The following is a 25,162-nucleotide window of genomic DNA, read 5'->3' on the forward strand; positions in this document are numbered from 1 at the left end:
TCCCTGCAGCCGGCCTCTGTATCCGGCCCCTGCTGTCCCTGGCGCCATGCAAGTCTGCAGAAGGATGAGCAAGTTCTTCTGTGGGGAAGATCCAGTAGGCCCTGAAGGGTTCTGGAAAGTCCAAATGCGTTCAGAGCGAGGATTTGGGGGTGAGGATCGGGGAGCCCCACTGCTTCCTGAGACCCAACCAACAACTGACCCTCAACAAGTTCAAAATCAAAATCCCCTCTCGCCTTCTCCTTTCTGTCCCCTCCGCTACCCAAAAGCACCACCTCTCTGCGACTTCCTCGTTTCTATATATAACCCCACCCTCCTCCTGGCCAACATCTCGGCCCTGCTTTATTTCTCCCAGTCCTCACCCACTCGCCCCCTGCCCCCACAGGGTCCCTGCAGACATGGCCCCTTCACCCTTCTCTCCATCCTTCTCCCTGCGGTGGCCTTCCACCTTGGCCCACACCATCCTCTTCCCTTTAGCTTTTCCTTGGGGCCAGGACACCACTGACCCTGTGACTCTGCTCATCAAAATTTTCATGGGACCCCACCATCACTGAAGAAAATACTACCTCCCGCAGTGGCATTAAGACTCCATAGGTTCAGTGGCCTGATCTCCAAACACTGGTCCATATTCTGTGCTCTGCCCAGATCCCCAAATGGCCCAGTACTTTTGGATCTGCTGTTTTCTCCCTTTAGAAGAAATGTCATTTTTCCAAATGTTAGAATTCTGCTCATTCTTCGAGGTCTTCGCTTGCAGCCTTTTCTGACCCCAACAGCATCCCCAACACCAATGCCTCTCCTTCCTTGCATTCCCATAAGGCCTAGCTGGCAATGTGGCTCAGTGGAGAGCACCCAGACTCTGTTGTCCCCTAGTCACAGTTTAAACAGTGGCACTGTCCTTTACTAGCTGTGTGATGGTGAGTAAGTGCCTCAGCCTCTCTGGGCCATAGTTTCCTGGCTCACACCTTTCAGGATTGGTAAGAGTACTAATTGTGGCAGCCTGTAGCAGTGCCCAGAACATTGTAAGTGCTCAATAAATAGCAGTTTATTAAAGTCACCTCTGTCCCTTCTTCAGGTGGCTCAGCTGAGCCAGCTGTCAGTGCTTCTGCAGACACACTTGAAAGGACATCTCCTGCGGAGCCCTGTTCATTTACAGCTGTCCATTGCTGCCTCTGGTGACCTTGGGGACTTTCTGAACCACGCATGAGGACCTTCAAGGTGAATGTGTCTCTGTGGCTGGGAACGCTCCCCCCACCTCCTCATTGATCCTATCCCCATCCGAGGTACACCCCTCCAAAGCCACGACTTGTACATCCATTTGGGGACAGGATGCATCACCCGGCCCCCCCACCTGAGCTGCAAAGTGCTTCCCAGAGCTGTCAGCCCAAGCTCTTCAAGTGACTTTAATAATGGAAGAAAAAACGTCCCAGCACTTGGTTGATGCTGATGGACCTGAATGCACTGAAGCAATCACACTCGGCTCTCCTCAGCCCGAGCTGCCCTCCAGAACCTCAGGCATGGACTTAGTGAGGACGTCCTTCTACAAGGACAGTAAAGGTGACTAGGCCCACTTTCCACATGGGACCAGAAAACAAATGCTGATAAGGCCCTCTGCCAATCGTGGGGCAGATTTGGGGACAACAAGGGGCTCACCATACCTCAGGGAGGGTACAGGCCTGGGCACGGGGCCTGCCTGGAGAAGCCCAGAGGGAGGTGAGCTCAACGCTGAGCAGCTGCCTCTGGTCTTCGGAGGAAGGGTGCTTCTGACCCAAGGTCACTGTGTGTAGTCTTCCAGGAGAAAAGAGCCACCCATGGGGTCCTTTGTGACCTCAGTGAATGCCAAATGGGACCCAAGCCTGACGGCACCAGAGAAACACCAAGCAGCACAACCTCGTTGTCCGTGTCCTTGTTACTGGAGCCAGGACTTGCTGCGGGATAGCCTGTCCCCAGAGCCCTAGGAAGGCACACCTTTGCACCCACCATCGAAGGGGATGTTTGTCACTGCGACCTGTTCTCCCCAGCCCGGGGACTAACTCCACATCCTCCGACCGTCTGCAGCTGGAGGCCCTTCAGCCCGGCAGCCACGCTGCTGGACAGGACAGAGGGACCCAGGCTGCTCTGCTGGGATACCACCTGCAACCAGGCTGCCCCTCTTTCACCTACGCCTGGATAGGACCGGAAGGACCCCAGCCCACACACTCCCACTTCCTCTTTCCTGAACAGAGAGGGCCGCTCCTCTGGCTCACCCTCCTGAGGACTTTGTTCCCTCTCAGGCTCACTTTCTCCTCCCCACAGAGCTCTCTGTTCTGGCTTTCTCCCTCCTGCCTGTCTCCCCCTTCCTTCCAGCTCTCCCAGGCAAGCCTCTGGCTTTCTGCCCACCATGGCCTGTCCAGTCTCCCCCTGTCCTTCCTCCCGTCCTCCTCTGCCTGGCTCTGCTCCGCTCCTCTCACACTCCTCCTTCCTCAATTCAGAAGAAAGCTAGCTGAGACATCCCCTGTCCTCCCCCTTTGCCGCCCAGCCTCTCCCTCCAGCACACAAAAGGGGACAGAGGCACCAGATGGCCCGATGCTAACAGAGGGGCTCAGGGAGGCTGCCGCCCACAGCGGCCCCCGCCGGGCCTTGGAGCCATCCAAGCTGCTGCCGGCCCAGCCGCCCAGCTGGCAGAGGAGCAGGGCACAGGGCCAGCCTCCACAGCACGAGGCCAGCTCCCCTGCCCAGCCCGCCCAGGACAACCGAGGGAGTGGGCATGGCTGCCAGCTGAAGGGCAGAGGGTGTCACCAAGTGTCTGAGTCTTGCACACCAGGGGCAAGTGCCCAATGGCCTGCAGGGACCCCAGCTTTCCAGGAGGATGGAGAGGAGTGACCAGCACTCTGCTTTTTCTGTGGAACAGGCTGTGACAAGGAGGGGCCTCAGCAAGGGGTGCAGGAGCAGCTCTCCCACAGCTCCCCCGACAGAAAGACAACTGAATGACACTGTATGACACAAATGGCTCCCATGTTCCAGCCGTGGCAGAGCCAGGTGCTGTGCTAAGTCACTGACTGTCATAGTCCTCGTCCTTCAACAGTCCAGCTGGGCAATAAGCATTCTGGTTTCCATTTTACAGACAAAGAAACTGAGGTTCAGAGAGGTTCAATGACTTGCCGGGAGCATCATAGCTAGCAAGCCAGTTAACACAAGGTTTACCACCCAGTTAAGATTCCATAGATCCTGCTAAGGTAAGGGGACACCTACGGATGCCCCACTAAGGCCTGCAGGAAAGCTGCATAGTGCAGGGAGATCCACCACCAATAGGCGCCTTTTTAGGCTTTGCTCTTCCAGGCTCCTTTTCTGGAGGTCCTGAGGTACACCAGCCTATCTGGGGTCACTTGTGTAGGAGCAGGAACTGTTTAGCGGAGCAGGCTCAGCACCCAAGACCAGGCCCAGGACACTGGGAAAGATGTCTGCATCCCTCAGAGCCTCAGGTTTCTAGAATAAAAAAATGGAGGTAAGGTTTTCTTCAGCAGCATGCTGTGAACATGTGGGGTGCTTGGCATGCGGCCAGACAGACCCAGGCACCCTGCTGATAACAGATCCCTTCACTTCCCCCTGGGCCTGAGGTTCCAGAGTCCACACTTGAGAGAGTGAAAGGGAACGTCACTGGTTCCACTGACCTTTGACTCGGGCCTTCATGAAAGTCCATGTGTGCCCCTCCCGCCACCAGCCAGCTCCCACAGAGCCCGGCACAGACTCACAAAGAGCCAGCGCAGGACCACAGGAACACAGGAACAAGGAACAGAGGCCGGGGATTTCCAGAGGCCAGACCTCTGCTCTCCGAACTTTCATCGAAAGGACTCCAAACTGGCCTGCCTCACCCATTAAAGGTCAACAGTCGGACTTGCTGAGGGCTTCTGGAAACCTGTCAGTCTTCAGGCTGCTCCCGGCCTTCCTCCCCTCACCCACCAAGGCACTGAGACCAGCCCCTAGGACGGTGACAGGCTCACCCCAGGTGGTGGCCCTGCTGCCCTGGTCAGCCACCATCAGCCCTCAGGCCATCCTCTCCCACCAGCCTAGGCATCATCCAACACCCCTCAAAACCCTCTTCCCTGCTTCGAAAGGCAACGCGTGGCCCCCAGATGCACGCTTCGCGGCTAACACTAAGTTGGCGCTGAGTCGCCTTGAGGGTGGGCTTACTCCTGGCATCGGGGGCAAGCTCCCTTTCACCCCACTAGTAGAGGAGAGGAGGGAAACTCCTACGATGCTGCCCACCCGGCTCGGTACACCCTGCCTTCCCTCTCACAGGTGACGTGGGCTAGGCACTTTCTGCATCTCCCCTCCTGAGGAGCTGGGAGGCAGGTGCCAGTCACCTTCACTGCACAGATGAGGGGACTGAAATGTTAGGCTTCACAGCTGCTGACCGTGAGCTCTGGACTCCATCCCAGGACTTCTGGGTCCCCGACTCAGGAGAAAAGTAGAGCTTTTCTACTCCACGGTGGCTGCCTCTAAGATCAGCCTCAAGTCTACTTCTCCCCCTCTTTGTTGTCCCCATCAAAATGACACCATCCAAGCCACCATCACCACTCACCTGGACCATTCGTGTGTCTCCTGGTTCCCGTTCTTGGTCCCAACACCCACTTTCACAACAACCAGCGCTGACCTTTCTGTGAGCGATCACGTCACACCCCTACTGCGTGGAAATGGAGATGCCACTCCTTACTGTGTATGGAGTCTCAGACGTCACGGGATCTGTTCCTGCTCATTCTCCCTCCTCATCTGGTACTTTGCATCCTCTCAGCCACCACATCTGGCCACACTGGCCTCCTTTTTCCATCCTCTTTTCTACCCTAGGACCTTTGCACTGGATGCTTCCTTTCCTCTTGTCACTCCGTACAGCGCCCTATTTTTATTTTCTTCATAGCACTTCTATCTGAAAGCATATTATTTATTTATTCTTGGGTGATTTTGTTTGTTGTGACTGACCTCACTGGGCAGTGTAAGCTTCACGAGATATTGTGGTCACATTCCCCACATCACCCTCTTGCCTCTCACATCTGCCAACAGCAGGTACTCAATAATGACCCACAGGTGAGTAAAGGACACTAAGGAGATTTCAGAGCAGATGAGTGAAAGGCATCAGAGGAGAGGGAAGCTTGCAGATTTCACCTGCAGTGTAGAAATGGCCCTGCTGAGCTTCGTGGGCAGCGGTGGGAAAGTGTGACTCAGGTCTGGAACCAAAGAAGGCAATCCAGCTTTGGCCAAGAAGAAGGAACGCTCTGGAAATTGGAAGGGTACAGAAAGAGGGTGGAAATGTTGGGTTTGTGGTGGCGGTTGGTACTGTTTTAAGACTGCTCAAGGGGAATTCTGCAGTGGCTCAACATGAACAAACACTAAAACTTCTAGAAAATAGAGGAACTAGAAACACGGAGGGAACTAAATGTTATTAGCTAAAGCGAAAGAGGTTCCTGGAGCTTGGTCTCCTGCCTGTGGACTCCTGTGATGCTCAGGGAGGCCTCTTCTAGAAGAAAACAAAAGAGGAGGGGAAGGAGGAGCGAGGAGACCACCGCTCCCCTGACTGTAAAGTGGAAGGAGCCATTGACGCAAGCCCTCCACCTCCCGAGGACAGAGAAGCGCACATGCTGATGATGTTCCCAGAATGCACCCTGACCTCAGAGAGACCTGAGTGTAGACAGGGTGGGAGGGTAGAGAGTGGAAGGCAACTCAGCCCCCTGGAAAGTTCGCTCTGGCCCCTCACTGCACAGCCCCTGCAGCCCAGAGCCCTTCCTGTCTGAAACCTATGCCCGACTGACTTCTCCTGCTTCAGCCTGTGTTCTGAGGATACTTGGTTCAGGACGCGGGATAAATGGGGCCCATCTCTCTGAAGCATAAATTGTACTACATTGTTTTTATTAAACAGGGATTTTATTTTGCAAGAGATGCAAAACGTACATGAATTTTTAAGATAAAATGTCTTTCATGAATTTCTATAGCAGTTGCTATTTATAGCAAAGGACATTTACTGTCCCTGTAGTTCAGTGATCACTAGGAAGAGTAGTGTAGTGGTTGGGTGTGTGGGCACTGAGACAGCCACTCTGTGCCTCGGTTTCCCCATCTGTAGATTTGGGTTGGCAGTAATAGTACCTCCGTTCAGGTATGTAAAGTGCTTAGAACAGTGCCTAGCACCTGCTAAGTGTCAGCTATGTCTTGCTCTGGGCAAGTTGAGAAGTGCCATGACAGATCGCAGAGCCCGCGATTCCTCACACCATGCCACCCTGCGCTGCCTTCTCTCCACAAGAGCGTTGGAACCAGGGGCAGATGGGAACAGTAACCTGGCTCTTACACATGACTGATAGGTTCAGGTGCCACCCACACCCTGCCCTGGCGGGAGAGGAGGAGGGGACCTGGGCTCCACTCTCAGCCCCCTGCAGAAGGCTGATCCCTTACCTGGAATGCACATCCTGGATACTCTCCATCTCTACCTTCCCTTTCCTACAACCCTAACCCGTCCTCGAAACAGGGCTGGGGCTAAGTGAAGCAAATTATGTGCCCAGACCCCAGGGGTAAGGAGGCACTCACCACCCCCAGGGTGGTGGCAAGAGCCCAGCATTTGGTTCAGCTCTTACTGCCTCCAGGAAGCCCTGCCTGAACCCAACCACTTAAGTAATGCTGGCTATTCCTCTTTGCTCTCACTGCCATTCAAACGCCATGTAACTGTCTGGTGCCCCATCTGGCCACCCCACTGCACACGAGTTCCTGGACCACACCCTCATCCCTTTTCTACCTGCAGAGCTGTTGAACACAGAGAAGGCACCAAAAAATGCTGAATAAACCATTCTCAAGGGGAACAACAGGCCTGGAAAAAATAATAGGCTAAGCCAAGGATGTAGCTCAGGGGTAGAACACTTGCCCACATGTGAGAGGCCCTGGGTTCAAGCCCCAGTACTGTGGGAGGGGGCACTAATTACCCAAGGAGGACCAGAAGAGGCCCAGTGGCACATACCTGTAATTCCAGCTCGTCAGGAGGCTGAGGCAGGAGGATCCCAAGTTCAAGACCAACCTGGCAACTTCAATCCTGTCTCAAAATCTAAAAGGGCTGGGGGTGAAGATATTGCTCAGTGCTAGGCAAGTAAGAGCTCTAGCACTTCAATACCTAGTACTGCAAAAATATAAAAATAAAAGGAAGATGAGAAAGGTGGAGTACAGGGGGCCCTTGGAATGTCTCATGGTGGAAATGTCCAGGACCTTAGGGACAGACACCAAGAAACTGGGAAACACTCCCTTCTCCTTCCTGGAAAGTGTGGTGTTCTGGAACTTGCTGATCATTCTTTCATTCATGCAACAACCCCGTGCTGAGCCCCCCTGGGGCCAGGTGCTCTGCTGGAGCAGAGACTGGTGAGGGCACAGGCCCTCCCCAGGGCTCCTGAGAGGCCCCACATCCCAGCCCTGTTCCTCTTCTCTCCAGGATAACGATGGTCATCTAGGCATGGGCCAGACAGGACTGATCCTGGTACGAGTCACAGTGATCTCAGCCTTCGGGCCACCTTGTGGCAAAGCTACTCAGGAATTGTGCTTCAGGAGAGAGGAAATGAAGAGAGGGAAACACCCCACATGAAGCAGGTATCTCATTGTGGGTCCCTGGCATCACTGATTCTCTTGTCCCGGGGCCCCTATCCCGGTTCCCTTCCTTGTGGCAGTTCCAATAGCCAAAAGATAATCTCCACACTGCATAAGCTGCCCCTAACTAACACAGGCAGCAGGAGGCAGTGGAGGAAGCAGAGCCTTGGACTGGATCTGAGTCCCCGATGTGGCACCTCACTGCTGAGTGTGGCTGGGAAACCCCTTAGAGACCCTTCCAGTCTGTGCTGCCTCAGCCCCAGCACTGCTGACTAAATGACATTACACATGCAAAGACGCCAGCACGGTCCACGGTGAGCTTCAACGAATGCTAACTCTATTCCTTTGAATAAGGAACTATACAATATATACATACGGCTTCACAGTTTGTAACTGGGATGTCACAGTATCTCCCCCAGGTAAAAAAGCTCTCTTTCTTTTTTTGGGGGGTGGGGGTGGGGGACTGGGAGTTGAACTCAGGGGTGCTTTACCACTGAGTCACCTCCCCAGTCCTTTTTACTTTTTATTTTGAGGCAGGATCTCACTAAATTGCCCAGGCTGGCCTTGAACTTGGGATCCTCCTGCCTTAGCCTCCTGAGTCACAGGTATGTGGCACCACACCTAAGTCTATCCATCTGTCAAATAACAACAACTGTTGTCAGGCATCAGATAATTCCACTTCTGGTCTGCACAGGCCCAAGTTCTGTTCTGGGAACAGGTAGCATTTTGTAGGGCCAGTCTTCCACGTGGGGGCATCTAGAAATGCTAACAAAAACCAGGGCACCCTGGGCTGAGTCAGAAGACACAGATAGGAGTTGGGAGGTGAGTGGAGATGAGTGACAGCAAGGGCAGCCCAGAAAGAACAAAGAGCTTGAGCGAAACCTGGGTGAAGGGCTTGCGGCACATTCGGGGACCGAAGGCAGGGGGTGTGCAGGGGACAGGAGAGGGTGTGAAGACCTGTAGGAGCTGTGGCACCACAGTCAAGGTCCAACCTGAAAGGAGTTTTCTTGAAAATAATGGATCGGCATTTCTTTGGAAGGTACGGAGAGGCACTCTCCAGGTCCAGGTTGGGTGGGAGAGGGTGGGAGGCTCCAGGCAGGGAGACCAGTCTAGAGGCCACTGTGGTGACAGACTGATAAACGATTACAGCCTGAATTAGGCCAGGGACCCAGCAATGGCAAAGAGGACGTAGAGCCAAGAGATGTTTGGAGCCTAAGAAAAACAGGTACAGAAAGTAGGAAGGAGAGAAAGGGAGGTGCCCAGGAAAACCTCCATGTCCCAAGCAGCTGGACCAGGGGCTGTTGACGGACACAGAGAAGCCAGGAGGAGTGCAGAATAGGTAGTGAACCTGATTTCAGATCAGATGAGTACAAAACACTACAACTTGCAAGCAAGACTGAGCTCAGCCCGAACCTGAAGGGTAGTGGGCACGTCGTCTTAAGCCTCCCAAGTTCCAATTCCCATGTGGAGCGAAGCTGAAGCCTACTTCATGGAATTCTTGAGAGAAGGTAGCCTGAATAAGACAGTCACCAAGAGGCACCAGGCCCCATAGCTGGCACACGGTGGGAACCCCATGAATATTTGTTGAACCTGAAGGTGACTGTGATCCACGGTCTAGAGTGATGACCAGGAGTGGTGGGCGGCTTGCTCTTTTCCTCGCTGTCTCCTTCTATCTCTCCTAGGTGGAGAGGACTGTGGTCAGGATTGCTGGGCAGCCAGCAGCTCCACAGGGAGCCCCCCACCCCAGGGACACGCCTCACCGCTTCCCTCTCCTACACAGCCGCCCCACCTCAGCAGGATTCCGAAGACAGGAGTTGCTTCCCAGCACCCTGACTTAGGCAATCCAAGCGCCCGGTTTCCAACCAGCGGGGACCCTGAGGCAAGTCTTGCTCTGGGAAGATAAACCGGTTTTGATTACCTCCACCTTCGGCAAAGCCTCGGCCTCCGACTACTGTGAGAACCTCATTCCCAGGAAGAAGAATGACCTTGAGTTGCAAGAGTACACGGGACACCTCCCTGGCCAGACCGTGAGCTTCCTAAGAGCAGGAACTGGGTCACACAGGTCCTCCTTTCCCTCCAGGTCCCTGCACCTGTCTATCTGAGTACATGGTCAAGGAAGGTTAGTTTGATTTATTAAATTCCTTTGCCTTTGGTTTCTGTTCTAAGCTATGGTTTCCTACCAGGAAAGCAGAGTTGGACACACTGCTCAGAACTCGATAGGAAAATGTCATTCTGGGTCAAATGTAACAGGATCCAGGGCCAGTAGATCCTGCAGCCTTCTCCTCTCCACCTCTCCCCCTCCAACTCTGTACCTGTCCCAGCCTATGACACAGTGACCAAGTATCTCAGGAGTAGATTCCTGAGCCTTGCCTGAGACAATATCGTAGATTCACAAGCAGATAAGATTGGGTTCATCAGTCCTCAAATTACATGATCTTCGGTAAGGAATCAGGGCAGCTCCAAGGGCAGCCCCAAGATCTCACAACTGAACCATGGAGCTCTGGAATGGAGCAAAGGTACCAGGGCCTGTTCCCTGACACAGGTTCTTGCCACCAAAAACAAGCCAACAAACACTAACCCGCTTTCCTGCCCTCTTCACCTCTTGGGCCTCACTGGCCAGTATGAGGCAGACACCCATGGGCTGCTTCTTATCCCAACCAGCTGAAGGAGACAACAGGGACTACTGGCCCTAGATCCTGTTAACCTTGACCCAGCATGACACTTTGAGCCCTGTGCCCTAAATAACACTCAAGGAGTGTCAGCAAAAGGGTTGCTCCCAGACCAGCCTCCCCTCCCCAGTGTCCCTGGGCCATGGGTCCCTCACGTGTCTCCAGTCCTGACTACCCTCGCATTTGGACCAGCCTCTGACCCTCAAGGGAACAACCAGTCATCTCCAATTGGAGAACAATCCATTTAGACTTCAGAGGTTCGGGAGACCTGGAGAGATTTTCCTAAATGAGATCCCCCCTTCCAGCACAGACTCCCAGTTGCCTAGCAACTGGAAGAAGCGATCTGGAAGTCTGGAGCTTATTCTGCAGCCCCCTGTGTAGTGATGAGCTTGGTGGCCCACCTAGGGGGGAAGGCGCTGCAGCTGATAATTATCAGGGGTGACAGCCATAATCTCAGACCTGCTATTACCGTGTTTATGAAGGAGCAATTGCTACAGAAGCTCACACCACTGGCCTTTCCCAGGCCCTCAGCCTTCCCGCCCTGTGCTGACTAAGGCATAGAAATAGCCTCCAGCCATTCCCAGGAGTAGAAGCCAGAGCCTCATAGAGCCCCGGGGTGTTCTGATACCGGTTCTGCCACTTAAGCTGCTCCCCAATGCTGTGCGTGGTCCCCAAAGAGGAAGAAGGTGAGTGAGGCTCAGGGCACACACCCCTGGCCTGGGCGGGAACAGGGGCATCCAGTGGGCAGAACCCGAGGATGCTTGGGAAGGCCAGAGAGCCGGTCTTGTTAAAGAACTGGCGGCTTTCTTCCTTTTCCCGCCTGAAGCCAGGGGTCTGCTCTCTGCCCTCCTTTCTGAGCTGCTTCCCTAAGGCCAGGCTAACTCAGGAGTTAAAAATGTTAAGCGACCTCCCTTCTGGTCTCCCTGTCTCCAGCTGTGTCAACTGTGGTGGGGAAGAGAAAAGGGGAATTCGAATCTCCAATGTCATGAAGTCAAGGAGGAAGAAGTACAGAGGTCTTGAAGGCCAGTCCTCCCGCTCCTCTTTCTTGGGAACTTCCTTGTTTATGAGCTGCTAACCTGAGCTTCATGGGCAAAAAAATAAAACAAAACAAAAACAAACAGACACACTGCGCAAACTGTCTCTCTGAGCATGATGTGTCAACCTCTCAGACAGCATCTCACTCTGCTTTCTGTCTCCATCCTCCGTGCCCTGGTCCTGAATCCTGGATCCAGCCACACTGCCCCACCTCTTTTCTTTGGTTCCTCTCCCTCCACAAGGCAAAGGCCAGAACACCATGGTGTATACCTGGGAATCCTGATCATGGGGACCGACTAATCAAAGTCAGGGACTCACAGACTGTTAAATCTTAGCCTGCCATTAGACAGAATCTAATGTCCCCATTTTACAGATAAGCAAATTGAGGCCTAGAGAGGGAAGTGGTTGGCCCATGATTGCATTGCTGGTTAATAACAAAACTGAAATCAGGGCCCAGGCTTCCTGACTTCTACAGAATTGTTTTTTCCAACATACCAACCTGCCTCTTGATTCTGCTTGTACTTGGGGTCCAGACCCCAGAAACATATATATTTTTTTAAATACTAGCATTGTTAAATACCTGACTTTTGACTATGGTTTGCTTTATTTTAACCAGGGATTGAACCCAGGGGCAATATACTACTGAGCCACATCCCCGGCCCTTTTTTTTAATATTTTATTTAGAGACAGGGACTCCCTGAGTTACTTAGGGCCTCGCTAGGTTGTGAAGGTTAGCTTTGAACTTGGATCCTCCTGCCTCAGCTTCCCAAGAAGAGGTTGAAAGCCCAGCCAGGAGCACCACTGCCATTTTCTTTTCTCCCCTTGTTTTTTTTTTTTTTTTTTTTCTCCACCCCTGGTGCTGGAGATTGAACCCAGGGCCTCCCACACACTAGGCAAATGCTCTACCACTGAGGTACACAGCCCTAGCCCTACCCTTTTTTAAAAGTTATTTTTGAGACAGGATCTCAAAAAGTTGCCCAGGCTGACCTTGAACTTGTGATCCTGCTGCCTCAGCCTCCTGAGCAGCTGGGATTACAGCATGTGCCACCATGCTTGACCTGCCACTGTCTCTTAATGCTGAGCTGCTTCCTCCAGCAAGTCACTGGTCCCCTGAATGCTGCCTCTGAGGAGAAACCGTTTCCCCTGTTCTTTCCTTTCTTCTTTTTCTCTTTCCACTGCCCCTGTCTCCCAGCTTCTCATATCCATGGCAGAAAAGCCTTTCTACCTCTGTGACTTCCCCTTCCAGTGAAGAGAAACATCAGTGAAAGGTGCCCACTCAGCACCCTTGGGGTCGGGGGTAGATGTCACCCAGTGCCTTGTTCACCAGGAAGCCTGGCCTGGTAGAGCAAGTCCCTGACCCCTGCCGTGGCCTCTCTGCTTTGGACAAGGCTTTCTTTGCTCAAACTCTTGCAGACCTTGTGGCTCAGAGAGCCTCAGAATGGCTCAGAGGGCTTCATAAGCCCAGATGGCTGGGCGGCATCCTGAGAGCTAGATTCTGTGGGTCTGGGCTCAATTTATGGAATTTGCAATTCAAGTTCCCAAGTGAGGCTGATGGTTTGGGAACCACACTTTGAGAACCACCGTGATAAAGGACATAACTCATCCAATCGGATGACCATGGGAATGGAATATGGAGAGGACCAGAAGTTGGAGAGGAGGGTTAGGGCTGGGAACGCGTTTGACCAGCCACCCACACTGACTTCTGCATGTGGGAACAGTGTAGACACGTGTAACCAATCCCAGGCTCGTCCCCAGAGGAGTGTAGCAATTTGGGAATTAGGAGCCTAGAGATGAAATCCCCTGGCAGTTAGTTTAGATTCTCACTGCCTGTGTCCTCCCCGTTTTCACTCTTCCTCTTCCCTCCCCTCGCACCAACTTCCCGGCAGAGAAAGTTCCCATATCTTTGGCTCACTCTGCTAGTGCTCCACAGCCAGCAGCTGACTAAGGGGCAGGAAAGGAGGTCGCAGGACAGGAGCACAGTGTGCGCAGACCAGTAGGTCTCTAAGTACACCTGACCGCCAGGCACAGGGGCCTGAAGGTGGGTGCAATATGCTCAGCATGTTTGGGGAACAGGACTCGCTGGCCCAGTGCAAGAGGACACAGGACCTTAGGTCTCCGGCCCCCACTGTCAGAAAGGAAGACATGGGGTGGGGTCAGGGAAGCAGAGGGGCAGCAGACACAACAGTGTGGCCCCAGCAAGGCCATCATTTGCTAAAGATTGTCCTTTCTGCTCCTGAGGTCCTTCAGCAGGGCCCAGCCAGAACCAGATGTCTGCCAGATTTCCAAGAGGACAGGAATTTAATCCCTTGGGAGGTAGAAGAGGGTGGCTCTGAGCGATGGGGCTAACTCTGTGGAGGCGGAGTCACTTGCCAATCACCCTGGCCCCAACCTCCCCTCTGTGGTTGTCTAATCCCTCTGCAGACCATGAGCATGGCTGTTCTCAACTATCTGCTGAGACTGCCAGGGAGAGTGGGAAGCAGAGGCCTTCCTGCTCCAAGATGTAATGATTAAATGCTAAAAAAGCTGACCCAGCCCTCCTGAGTCACTTCCCAAAGAGCTTCCCAGTAGCCAAGGGGCAACACGCACCCAGAACCTACCTTCCCTGCAGGCTGAGGAGGCATATGGTATGTAAGCCCGGCAGAGCCCTGCCCCCAAATCCCTCTCCCATCCCTATGGTAAGGGCAGAAATCGTTCTCTTAAGTTTTCATTGCTTTGGGCCTTAGGCTATTTTGGGCAGAGAAGCATGAAGAACTCTGGGATTGTTCTCTGCAGCAAAAGGATGCCATCTGGGAGAGGCTGTGGGGTTGATAGGAAAGAAGTGGGGACAGAAAGAGAACCCGAGAACTCATCACCATCCCAGCCTCCTCCATGAAGACGCCTCATACCAGTGTGCTGGAAAAGCATCTCACACACGCCACCCTTGGCCCCTGTGAGCAACGCGTTTGGCCTCTCCCGGCCTCCACATCCTCCACACCCTCACTTCTTCCCGCCTCCACCTGCCAGGCATGTTGCAAGACCATTGACCAATGTTTACAGAATGCTCCAAAGAAGAATGATCCAGTTGCCAAATCCCTGAGTCATCTGGCCTAGTCACCCTGTGCTCCTCTGTTCTGGTTTTCCCACCAGAGCCGAGATCAGGCTCAGCAACGTTTGTTCACAGGCCTTGCCAGCCGGAGGCCAAGCAGACTTCCCCAACCTGCCTTTTTACAAAAACAGGCAGGAAGAAAAGAAATCTTAAGTGAGAGCTGATGATACAGGCGGGTGCTGAATCCAACACTCTCACACATCACACATTACGTTATCCAGTATTATGAAACCCTTTGCAGTGGGCATTTCCATACTCACCTTTCAGCTGAGGAAACAGAAGCAAGAAGTTAAGGGGTTTTACCCAAAGACAGGACGATTAAGTGGCAGAGCCAAGAGGGTTCTCTTCACCTGGATTCGTCCCAAAGCAGAGCCTGGGACAAAGGCTTTTGTGCAAGTAGTACATTTGGGGATGTGATCCCAGGAGGCAGAAGCAGGGAAGGAGAGAGAGCCAATCCAGGGATTCATATGAAGCTGTCTACTGCCAAGCGTCAGCTGGTTAACCAATGCTACAGGAAAACTTTGAAGTGTATCTCAGGATGATCAACAGGGGAAGAGGGAGAAAAGCATTTATCCATTGGCTCTGGTTTCCCAAGGGTTACCCACTGTTAACTCCTCTGTACTTCAGAGTTGCCCACATACAAGGCTGGGAGTCCTGCAGAGAACTGGTCATAGCAGCACAGCTGGAGTAAGAGCCCAGCCCCAAAGACTACAAGCAGACTCCCACCAGACATGCTAGGTATGCCGAGGAACTCACATGAGGTCACTGGGGCAGCCGGGGGGGAAAACAAAATGTGAATCACAGCCCGCAACTTCCATGCGTTCATTCCACAAATATTTATTGGAGGCTGTGTTAGACACTGGAGTTGAACAATGAACGGCAGAAGGCAAGATCCTTGCTCTCATAAAGCTTGAATTCTACCGGGGGCGGGATGACATGGGCAATTAGCGACTACACAAATAAACAAGTACTGATTCCATATCAGGCACTGTGCTGAGACCTGGGAAACCCCAGAAGGAACCGTTTCCTTGTTGGGAAGACACAGGCACAAAGTGCCACAACGGAATATGGTAACCGCTGTGGCTCGGGTACATATACACTCCTCTGGGAGAACAGAGAAGGGACATTTTACTCCAGACTAGGAAGCTGGGGGGCAAGGGGAAAGGATCTCTAGAACAGATGAGACACAAGCTCCTTGAAAGGCCTCCCAGATGAGCCAGGCATTTCTGGGTTGGGGGAAGGGAAAGGAAACAGCATGGGCAGAGACACAGAGGCAAGAGAGCCAGCACATTCTGGAAAACTACAAATGCAGAACTTTGGGTGACTTAGAGGGTGCCATGTATGCTGGATGTTGTCAAAGACGAGGTGGGAAAGGCAGGCAGAGAACAGACACAAAGGCTGGAACACCTGCTCCTCCTGGAGGACTTGGATGTGATCCTGAAAGTGAAGGTATACACCTCTTTGCCTTCCAGTCCTCTAGGCCCAGCGAGCTCCTAAACATCTCTGCCAAGGATGAGGATAAAACCAAACCATCCAACACAGAGGTTGGCAGCTAGGGATGGGAAGGACAGCAGGGTTCACAGGGAAGGCCCAGTGGCTTCGGAGAATCCAAGAATGGCCAGACCTGAGTTGCCTGGGTTACGTGTCACTAACTTGGCTCTCAAAGCTTGATGAGGCCCACTGGGCACAAGGGCTCTCTCTTGGTCACTCTACCTAGTGCACTAGGCATAAGATCAAATCCTCTGAATTGATCTGAGCCAGGTTTCTTGAGACCCAACTCAGCCCCTCCTCTCTATAGCCAGGTCCTGCGCAGGCAGAACTCTAGGAACTGCCTCACAGGTGTCTGGGGCCTCGAGGACCCTGAGTCCAGGCAAGGTGCCTCTGGTCCTCCTCTGGCTTACGAGCGGTACCTGCCAGGGCTTTCCAGCTGAACCCCACCAGCAAGAGCTAATACCAGAAAAGCAACTGGCATCTGGCTGCCTCTCTCGCAGAGGCCTGTCACATCCATCATCCGGGCAGGAGAAGAGCTTCCTGCAGCTCACAGCCGCATACCGCCATTCCCCCGCAGAGCCCTTGTCAAACTGAGCCCCTGGCTTCTGTTCATTCTTCAAAGTAAAGAACTCTGAGACGATCTGAATGCAGAAAGACAAAACTCCCAGAAGCAGTCTTTCTCTTCTCAAATTCAAGACAGAATGAAGCCCACTCCTGCACCCACCTGCCTCAGAGAGGTTCTCAGATGACCAGGTGACTCTCACTCACAGGTCCTCAGGCCCCATCCTTCAAAGATGGCTGAGCACCTCTAACCTATAATTAGGACCTGGGGCAACTCAGAGTCCTTCAGCTTACCAGGGAAGAAGGGTCCAGGCCCAACCCTTGTGTCTGACTTCTCTCCCTTCACCTATCCCCCACCTCATCAAAATCCCCTAGTCCTAGGTTCCCTTCCCTTCAGGCTCCTTGTCTGAGCTTGGGGTGGCTCTTTTCCATGTTCCTTACAGCAGACAGTGATCCATGGGAGCGCTACAACTAAACCCAGGGCTATGGCTATTGGCTCAGGTAGAGAGTGTGTCTAACATGTACAAGACCCTGGGTTTGATCACCAGCACTTAAAAAAATGCTGGGCACAGTGGTGGAGACCAGTAACTCCAGCAACTTGGGAGTCTGAGGCAGGAGTACTGAAAGTTCAAGGTCAGACTCAGCAACATATTGAGACCCTGTCTCAAAATAAAAAATAAAAAGGACCAGGGATGTGGCTCAGTGGTAGAGAGCACCTAGACTAGTTCCAAAAGAAGCTTCGGGCTAATAAGAGGGGAATTTGAGTGCCCCCGCCCCCAAACACCCTTCAAATCACACTCAGTTCTTTCTCCAGTTGCTAGAAATGATCCCCTGAAGGACATTCTAGGTATAAGATTCTGAGTGTCCATGACTGTGGGAGAGGGAGGCTATTCCAGGACACATGGAGAACAGAAAACAAAAAAGTAAAACTTTTTTTTTTATCCCCGAGGTTGCTTCAGATTCCAATGAAACACTCCTCAAGAGATGGGCCAGTGTGAATCCTTAGGAGCCCCTCCAGTTCCCCAGACACCCACCACCCACTTCACCGAAGGTGGTCAGCTCCACCTTCGCTCCACCTATCTTTCTGGCTCACAAGTCCTGAGAGTTCCCAGAGACACCTGGACTGTTCCCGGGGAGGCTGCTATCGGGACTGAGGTGGTGAGCAGTGGTTAGGGTAGGAGTTCTTGGGGCTTATCTGGGCTCCTCTTTGCAAAGGTGATCAAAGAGAGAAAGGCCCTGGAGCTGATTTCCGGCTGCCCGAGTGCTCGGATCACACGTTCTTTCACAGCAGGGTCGAGAGCCCCCACCTACTCCTTCCCCAAGCCCCTGCTAGAAGCCAATGCGACAGATCTATCTTCACCAGCCCAGGCTTCTAACTAACTCATCTCATCTTTTAAAAGGACCAAGAGAGGTCAGCCCTCCCGGTCTCTTCTTGGATCTCAGTGACAGATTTTTCGGATTCACCTCATTACCTCTCCCACAGGGGCCCATTCATTTCCACCTCATTTTCCTCATTCCTGTCCCCATCCCAGCACATCCTGGCAGGGTGGGCTCTGTACCCTCGCTCAGTGTCCACCCTTGCAGACACAGCCCACTCTGCCCCTCTCTAAGAATACCATTCCTCTCTCCCACCCCTCCCATACAGATCAAAGCCAGACGCTCCTGGAATCCAGCATGTCAGGAAGAAACAAATCACCGAGCAATGGTGCGAGAGGATGCTGACCCTCTGGGCTTTGACGGAGTACAGGACAGGACCACTTGTTCTGGCCTGGAACCCTTCCTGAATAGCTTTATTCCAAGTAGAGTTTAAGATCTTAAACCCCACTATTCACATCTCTGAATCTCCCATGGTGTCTAGCAGAACAGCAGTACAAAGTACACACTCAATAAATATTTGATGAATGGAGTCCCCAGTAAAGCTGCAGTTATTCATTGCATGCTGCCTAGTATCATTATTATACCTCAAAACTGCAGTCCTCCTCTCCCCCACTGGAGATTGAACCCAGGGGTGCTTTACCACTGAGCTATATCCCCAGGCTGACCTCGAACTTGGCGACCCTCCTGTCTCAACCTCCCTGAGTCTCGGGGATTATAGGTGCATGCTACCATGCTGATCAAAACTGCAGAATCTTAAAGTTAGAAGGGACCCAGGATGCCATAAGTTCATGACCCACCCAGGACAGGATCAAAAATTGCAGATTCCTGACATGTGGGCTCCTTGTCTAGACCCCTTGACTATCTCCATGACCATGAATGTCTAAGGAAGCCCAACCCTCTCAGAGTTGACATTTCTGTTTATGAGAAAATCCTCTCTTCCGTTTACCAGAAATCTGCCCTCCCCACCTCTGCATCCCACACACAGTAACCACAGAACCAAGCATAGGGCTTGTATTTTCCGGTAGAGTCCAAGTGCCCAGATACTCAACTCAGCAACCTAAGTCCAGGACAAACTAACTTGCAGGTTGGTCTGCTGATTGAATGTGGTAGCAAAATCCCTTTAGAGCAATATTGTTCACTGGGAAAGTGACAGAAGGAAGGAAAGCCAAACCCTGAGAACTCTGCTTGCACTTGTTCCAAATTCATACAGTCCGGTGTCCCTTCCTTCACACCTTCCTCAACCAACACATCAGCAATTTAAAACAAACAAAAAAAAAAAAAAAAAAAAAAAAAAAAAAACAAGATAAAAGGATCTAGAGCTGTTGGCTCTGCTTCTTGATCCTCATCCCCACCCTGCTCACCAGTTCTTGAAATGTTGGTCACACTCTCACAGAACAAAGATGAACTTTTATAACCCTCCTCAAGCCTCTGCTCTGAGCATTCAGGACCCTTAACTAATTCAGAAGGTGGGAAGACGAATAACAGGTTAACTTTGGACTAGGTTTCAGACAAGATCTTCCAAAGTAGGTCTTTTTTTTTTTTTTTTTTTTTTTTCCATTCTATGGCTTTCAAGAAACAAGATGCCAAGGACGTCAGAAAAGTGGCTGGTAGCTTCCAACCCATTTGGGTCTTAACTGAATGGAGATGCAAAGTTCCACTCTGCAAGTCTAGAATGACTGAAGCACTTCCTTGCTGGTGTTTCTGGAGTCTGCATTTGGCCCTGGGCCTGAGCCCTATGGGTAATGGGGGTAGCTCAGTGGTAGAGCAGAGCACTTGTCCAGTGTGCTCCAGGATTGAATCCCCAGCACCAAATAAAATAAAGTTAGGGGCCAAAAGGGACCACAGTTAGGACTGATGATAACGGCTGAAATGAAGTAGTGTAGGTGGGAAATCTGTATAAAGTACAAAGCCCTACTAAATGTGAAGTAGTAACAATGTAAGAGCAGGTAGACATAGAAGGTTCTCAGGAAATGTTGGATACATTTTTCTCACCTAAGGCATGGTTCTAACCCTGGGGCATCTTTTTTTTTTTTTTTTTTTTTGCTGGACAGAAAACAAAAGGAAATGCACGTATTAGAAATGTAAGCGCTTACCATTTGCAACATACATTCAACTCTGCCCACCAACACTTCTGCCCGCTCCAAGGTCAAGCAGGGAGTCCCTGCCAGGGTTCTGGGAGATGGCAGCAGAACCTTGGTTCTGGGGATGGCCTTGGGCTTGACTTTCCAGAACTAAAAAGGAAAGTTGAAACAATGAAAAGCCCTCCCACCGGATTCCACCTTCTTCGGTTGGCCACGTCCTTCCTTCCCTCCTTTTTCCTTCCCTTCCTGCAGGAGGTACTCTGCCCCACCTTCCTTCCTGGAGAGGAGGACCTGCCCTTTCCTCCTCCAGAGCTGGTGCCAAAGGATGAACAATGCGGCTGCTGGGGGTGGCGGTGTCCAGAGGTGGGGCGAGGCGTGTGGTGTGTGAAACAAAGCGAGGCGTGACAGACAGAGATGGGGTAAGAGAGATGCTTCATACTCAAGTTGCATTTCAAGGGTCTCTGGCCAGTTCCCAGTAGATTCCTTTACTTGAATTTCCAAATGGAGACCGCCGATGGCGACAAAAAACAGCAGAACCCGCCCCCCCCCATCTCCCCAATCATGGTGCCCAATAATGTGATTTCAGAGTGGCAGGGAGAAAAGGTGGTGTCAGCGAGATACAAAGGGGGACTCAATCTAGGTGGCCATTGCAATCTCTCTTGCTGTCCCACAGCCCTCTGACAAAAGTGGAGGGGAACCCGGGAAAGAGACACGCCAGGCGAGTTCCTGGAAGAGGGCTGAGGACAGAAAGAAGGTTCCGAAGGAAGGGGAGAGGACAATAGAAAAGGTAACGTGCAGCTGAAAAATACCCAGAGGGAGGGAGCGGTCGCCCTTATAACAAATGGGCTGAGCTGCCACAGAGACGAGTGGGGGAGGGGCCGACGGCGAAGCCTTGGAGGGAAAGGTGGCGAGCACAAAGGGGGCACTCCAGGAGGCAGTTGCGAGGGGTGGGACGAAGTGCGAGATGGAGACCCGAGCGGGGAGGAATCAAAGCGTTCACCGGGGGAAGGGGCCTAGGAAGCGCGCCCCGGAGGCCCCGCTTTGTCTGGCGAGCGCGGCGGCGGGGGCAGCACGTGCAGCCGCAGCGCCCCGGGCCGCCGGCTCCCCGCCGCGGAGCGCCCGGGAGGAGGCTGGGCGCGGGGGCGGCCCCGGCCCCTCGGCCGAGCCGGGACTTCTCGCCGGCGGGGCCCGCGCTGCAGAAGCCGCGCATTGTTGCGTCCCGGCCGCGGCAGATTGCCGCTGTCCTACAATACCCTCGCACCCTGGCACCGCGCCACTGGCACGGCCCGGGGGTTGGAAATAACTGCGCCGTTCCCATGGCGACGCGGCAGCGACTCCCGCCCCCGCCCCGCCCGCGGCGCTCCCCCCGACCGGAGCGCCCCGGTCACCCTGGCAACCGCGGCTGCGGCGCGCGGGAGGCGACTCCGACAGTGGCCCGCCCCGCCCCTGCCGCCCGCCCGCGGCGCGCCCGGCCCGGCCTCGGCCTGCGCTGGGCGGGGCGGCCCCGGGCCCTCGGGCCTGGGAGCCTCCCCTCCCCCTCCGCCGCCCGGCCCGGAAAGGCGGGAGCAGGAGGAAGCCCCGCGGAGACCGCCGCAGCCCGGCCTCTCCGCGCAGCCTCCCGGCCCGCCTGACCTCCGGGCCCCTTTGAATCCTCCCCGGATCACCCGCCCTTCCTCATGGGATGGGAGGAGACCTTGGCCGAGGGTCCCCGGCCTGCGTGGCCAGATGAAAGAAAACCCCTTCTGCCGGAGGGCCGGGGCCAGGCGGCGCTCAGCCAGGGGGGAGGGGTGCAGGAGGAATCGCTCTCGGATCCGGGGTCGTGCGTTCCAGGCACCCCTAGTTCTCGCACCCCGTTCGATGAGCCGGCGAACACAGCTCCCTGGGCCCCCGCCCGCGGGAGACGGGTTTCCCGCGTGAGTGGCCCTCGCGCGTTTCCTGGTGTGGGTTTTGTTGAGGAGGGAGTATTGCGGATTCCCGAGAGGAGGGTCTCCAGCCCCCAGGGTGTCTGTCAGAGTCGACTTCTTTGGTGTCGGGGAGCGGGAAGCGTAGACTCGACCAGAGAGAGTTTGATTTATACCCTCCCTGTCAAGGGGCAGAGTCTACACCTGACATTTGGAATATGAGCTCCTGCAGGGCAGAAGCCCTGGCACTTGGAAGGTTCTAAACTAAGTTAATGTTTAGTGGATGAGTACAATTAAAATGAGATAGTGCCTCATTCAGTCGTCCTGAATGGGCCGGACAGCCTAAAGCAATACGCTACGTGTGCGGTGCGCCTAAAAATCAGCCTCCAATCAAATGAGCATATTAAAATATTAAGACCTTGTATTTGTAAAGTTCTTCTAAGAATGTTACCTCGTTCCTTGTATATTTTTGACTTAAAGCTGCTTAGAGTTCTAAGCAGGAAGGAAGGATTTCTATGAGAGCAAATTACAAGTGAAACTTCTCAGCTACTAGCATAGGGTCATAGTGGAGGTATTTAAAAGGTTTAGATTTTGCCTGTTCCTAGAGCCCCGTGTTTGTTTTCTTCGAAGTGGCTACAGTCAGATACCTTGGTATGGTGGAGAGAGTTTGGAAATAAACAGAGGACTTAGGCATAAGTCTGGGTTGGACCAATTAGGCCTCAGTTTCCTCATCTGTCAAATGGTGGCCATGAAGATGAGATGAACTGGTGTTCGAAAGCAATGTTCTTTGTCAGCTATATGATGTGTCATGCAAATACTTCAGCTACTGGGACGTCTACATATTGGTGGACAAGTCATGATTCATATACTGTAGCTGCAACATGGAGAGGGGAGAGGGTTCCAGATCTGCATGCTGGGGCAAGTGGGGCCAGGGCGGAAGTGTTCTATGTGCTGACGAATCTCCTTTAATATCGCTTGCTATGGATTGAACTGGGCTCCTTGCAAATTCATATGTTGAAGCCCTAAACCCTCATGTGGGACTGTATCTGGAAATAGTCTTTAGAATATAACTATTAAATGAGGTCACACAGGTGGGGCCCTAATCTGATAGGACTGTGGTCTTATAAGAGAGAGAGAGAGGTCTGCTAAGAAAGCAGTGAGAAGCCAGGAAGAGAGCCCTGATCAGAACCCCACCATTCTCGCACCCTGACCTCAGACTTCCAGCCTCTGGAACTGAGAGAAAATGAAGTTCTGTTGCTTAAACCACCTCGTTTATTTCATTATGGTGGTTCCAGCAGACTAAGACAAATATGTCTTCGCTTGGAGCTAAGCGCCCCTCCTACCACCTCCACCACCTGGCGTTTTGTTCAGCACTTCCACAGTTGTCTCATTTTTAATTCGTAACCGTGTGAGTTGGAATTGGCAAGATTTATTTTAAAGTGAAGAAGCTAGGACTCTGAAAGATGAAATGATTTGCTGAAAGTCATGCAGATTGTGCATAACCGAACCAGGACTGGAGTCTCCCCAGACAACAGCTCGTCCTTAGCCAGCGCCAGATTCTGGGCTAGGTTATGGGGATAGAAAGATGAGTGTGAGTTAGAGAGAGAGGACACAGTCTGGTCAGGAGAAGGGAGAAGTAGAGGAATTATGGCGGAAGGGTCGGTCTACAAGGATTCTTTGGCTCAGCAGGTAGGTGGGGAGGGCAGTCTATGGAAAAGAAAGGTAGGAAAACATGATTTTGGGGGGAGCTACATGACTGAAGTTAGGGTTCAGTGAATAGAAGGAAGGGGCAGAGATGCCCCAGATGTCACTGGAGATGGTGACTGTGCCTCCCCTGTCAAGGACTCTTGATGGCCTCCCCCAGGAGTACTCAGCTTAGAGACCAAGGCTGAGTCCTTAGGGACCCAATGTCCCTAAGGAAAACAGCAGTCCCCGCTTCACTTAGCTTCCTGTTGATGCTTCTTTAGATTACCTTAGTTTGTTTGACCTGGGGTCTCCTAAGGGTTAGTTGATTACAGCCCTAACCATTTGGAAGTAAGTGATCATGTGCTCTAATTTGAAGATGGGAATCTTAAACTTAGGGCTGTTCCTAGCAAGGTCCCACCGTCCTCAGTGTTTTCACAGAAATGCTGCTCTCCAGAGGCACGGAGTCTTCCTTAAATGCTACACGATCATCCCTTCCAATGGGAATGCTGATACAGACCTTCATTAATGAAGGACTGACATCTTTCCCCCTTTGAGAGCGTGAATACAAACCCTTACCAGTCACCGTCAGGTACAAGGATGGGCCTCTGCTGCTTTCTTTGTGGGTACAGTCTGCATGCATGTGTTTATCACGTCTTTAACCCTTTCTGACTTTCAGAGATTCATTAAATCACAGCACGCCAACACCCTCCCTGGGGAAGGGATGGTAGGTTGTGGAAGAAACGGGCCCAACAGGACTACTTACTCTTAAAGTCCCTCTCCCAGAAACCAGGTTCCAGAGGCCTGCCCCTCTCCCAGGGGCGCCCATTCTGAGCATCAGGCCAACAGCCAATTTGTGGGCTGGCTCCAGGATTTCAGCTTCCCTCTGCCTGGGACTGAACGGAGACTCGCCTCCACCTCACTGGAGACCTCATTAGGACTTGAACTCTGGTCTTTGTTCCTTCCCAGGGGGTTCTGCACAGGGGGAGGAGGGGGACCCAGCAAACCCGCCACCCCCAGAGCAGCAGGAGTCCAGCAGCTTCTGAGGACCCGGAAGTGAGTAAACAAGCAATTACCAAGAGAGCCCCGAGCGGTAACCAGAGAAGCGGCTTAATCATTTGATCCACTCCCTGCCTGAGAGGATGTCTGCCTTCCCTCAAGCCCTCCTCCCACCCAGCTTCCCCGGCTGCTTTCACCTCCCTCTACCCACTTTCCAAGCGAATTCCATCCCCCTGGGGCCAGGTCCCGGGGTGAAGGCAGGCATGATATTCTGGCTCAGTTCTTGGCTTTGCCAATATTGGGAGAAGGAGAAGGAGTGACATGGTGCTCCCAAACCCTATGGCCCTCAAATCCTGCTGCAGGGAGCTTAGGAAGGTGACTCAGAACTTGCTTCTTAGAAACCGGAGCGGGAACCCAGCTGGGCTGCAGGAAGTGTGGGGTCGGGTGAAAGAAGCCTCCCATTCCTGCCTCTTGGGCTTGGAGCCGCCTCCTGCTACTGCTCCTGGGCTGGTCCCCGCGTTTTTCACTTTCTCTGGCCTCTCTGCAGATAAGATTAGGTTCTCGCTTATCTTCAAAGAGTTTGCAGTTCAGTGGGGAGGGAGAGGTAAGTAATTTCAGAGAGTTAAGCTACATGGACATAAATAACAACGCAAGGCGGCGTGCCCTAGACGGCAGTCCCCTACTGCCATTGGCCCTGCG

At 52.9% G+C, this 25,162-nt stretch overlaps 2 long non-coding RNA genes across 2 annotated transcripts; one reads left to right on the forward strand and one right to left on the reverse strand.

Annotated features, from left to right (window-relative positions):
* Window positions 1–24,993, reverse strand: LOC306641723. Its single transcript, XR_013758266.1, has 4 exons — window positions 21,730–24,993; window positions 19,893–20,030; window positions 5,134–5,243; window positions 1–3,459 (listed from the first exon to the last, which is right to left on the reverse strand). It is a non-coding gene; the product is annotated as an uncharacterized lncRNA (long non-coding RNA).
* Window positions 8,074–12,100, forward strand: LOC306641722. The gene is made up of 3 exons (XR_013758265.1): window positions 8,074–8,403; window positions 8,581–8,620; window positions 9,362–12,100. It is a non-coding gene; the product is annotated as an uncharacterized lncRNA (long non-coding RNA).
* Window positions 24,994–25,162: the final 169 nt, after the last annotated feature.

The sequence above is a fragment of the Sciurus vulgaris genome, assembly GCF_902686455.1.
Source record: "Sciurus vulgaris genome assembly, chromosome: 12".
Taxonomy (NCBI): domain Eukaryota; kingdom Metazoa; phylum Chordata; class Mammalia; order Rodentia; family Sciuridae; genus Sciurus; species Sciurus vulgaris.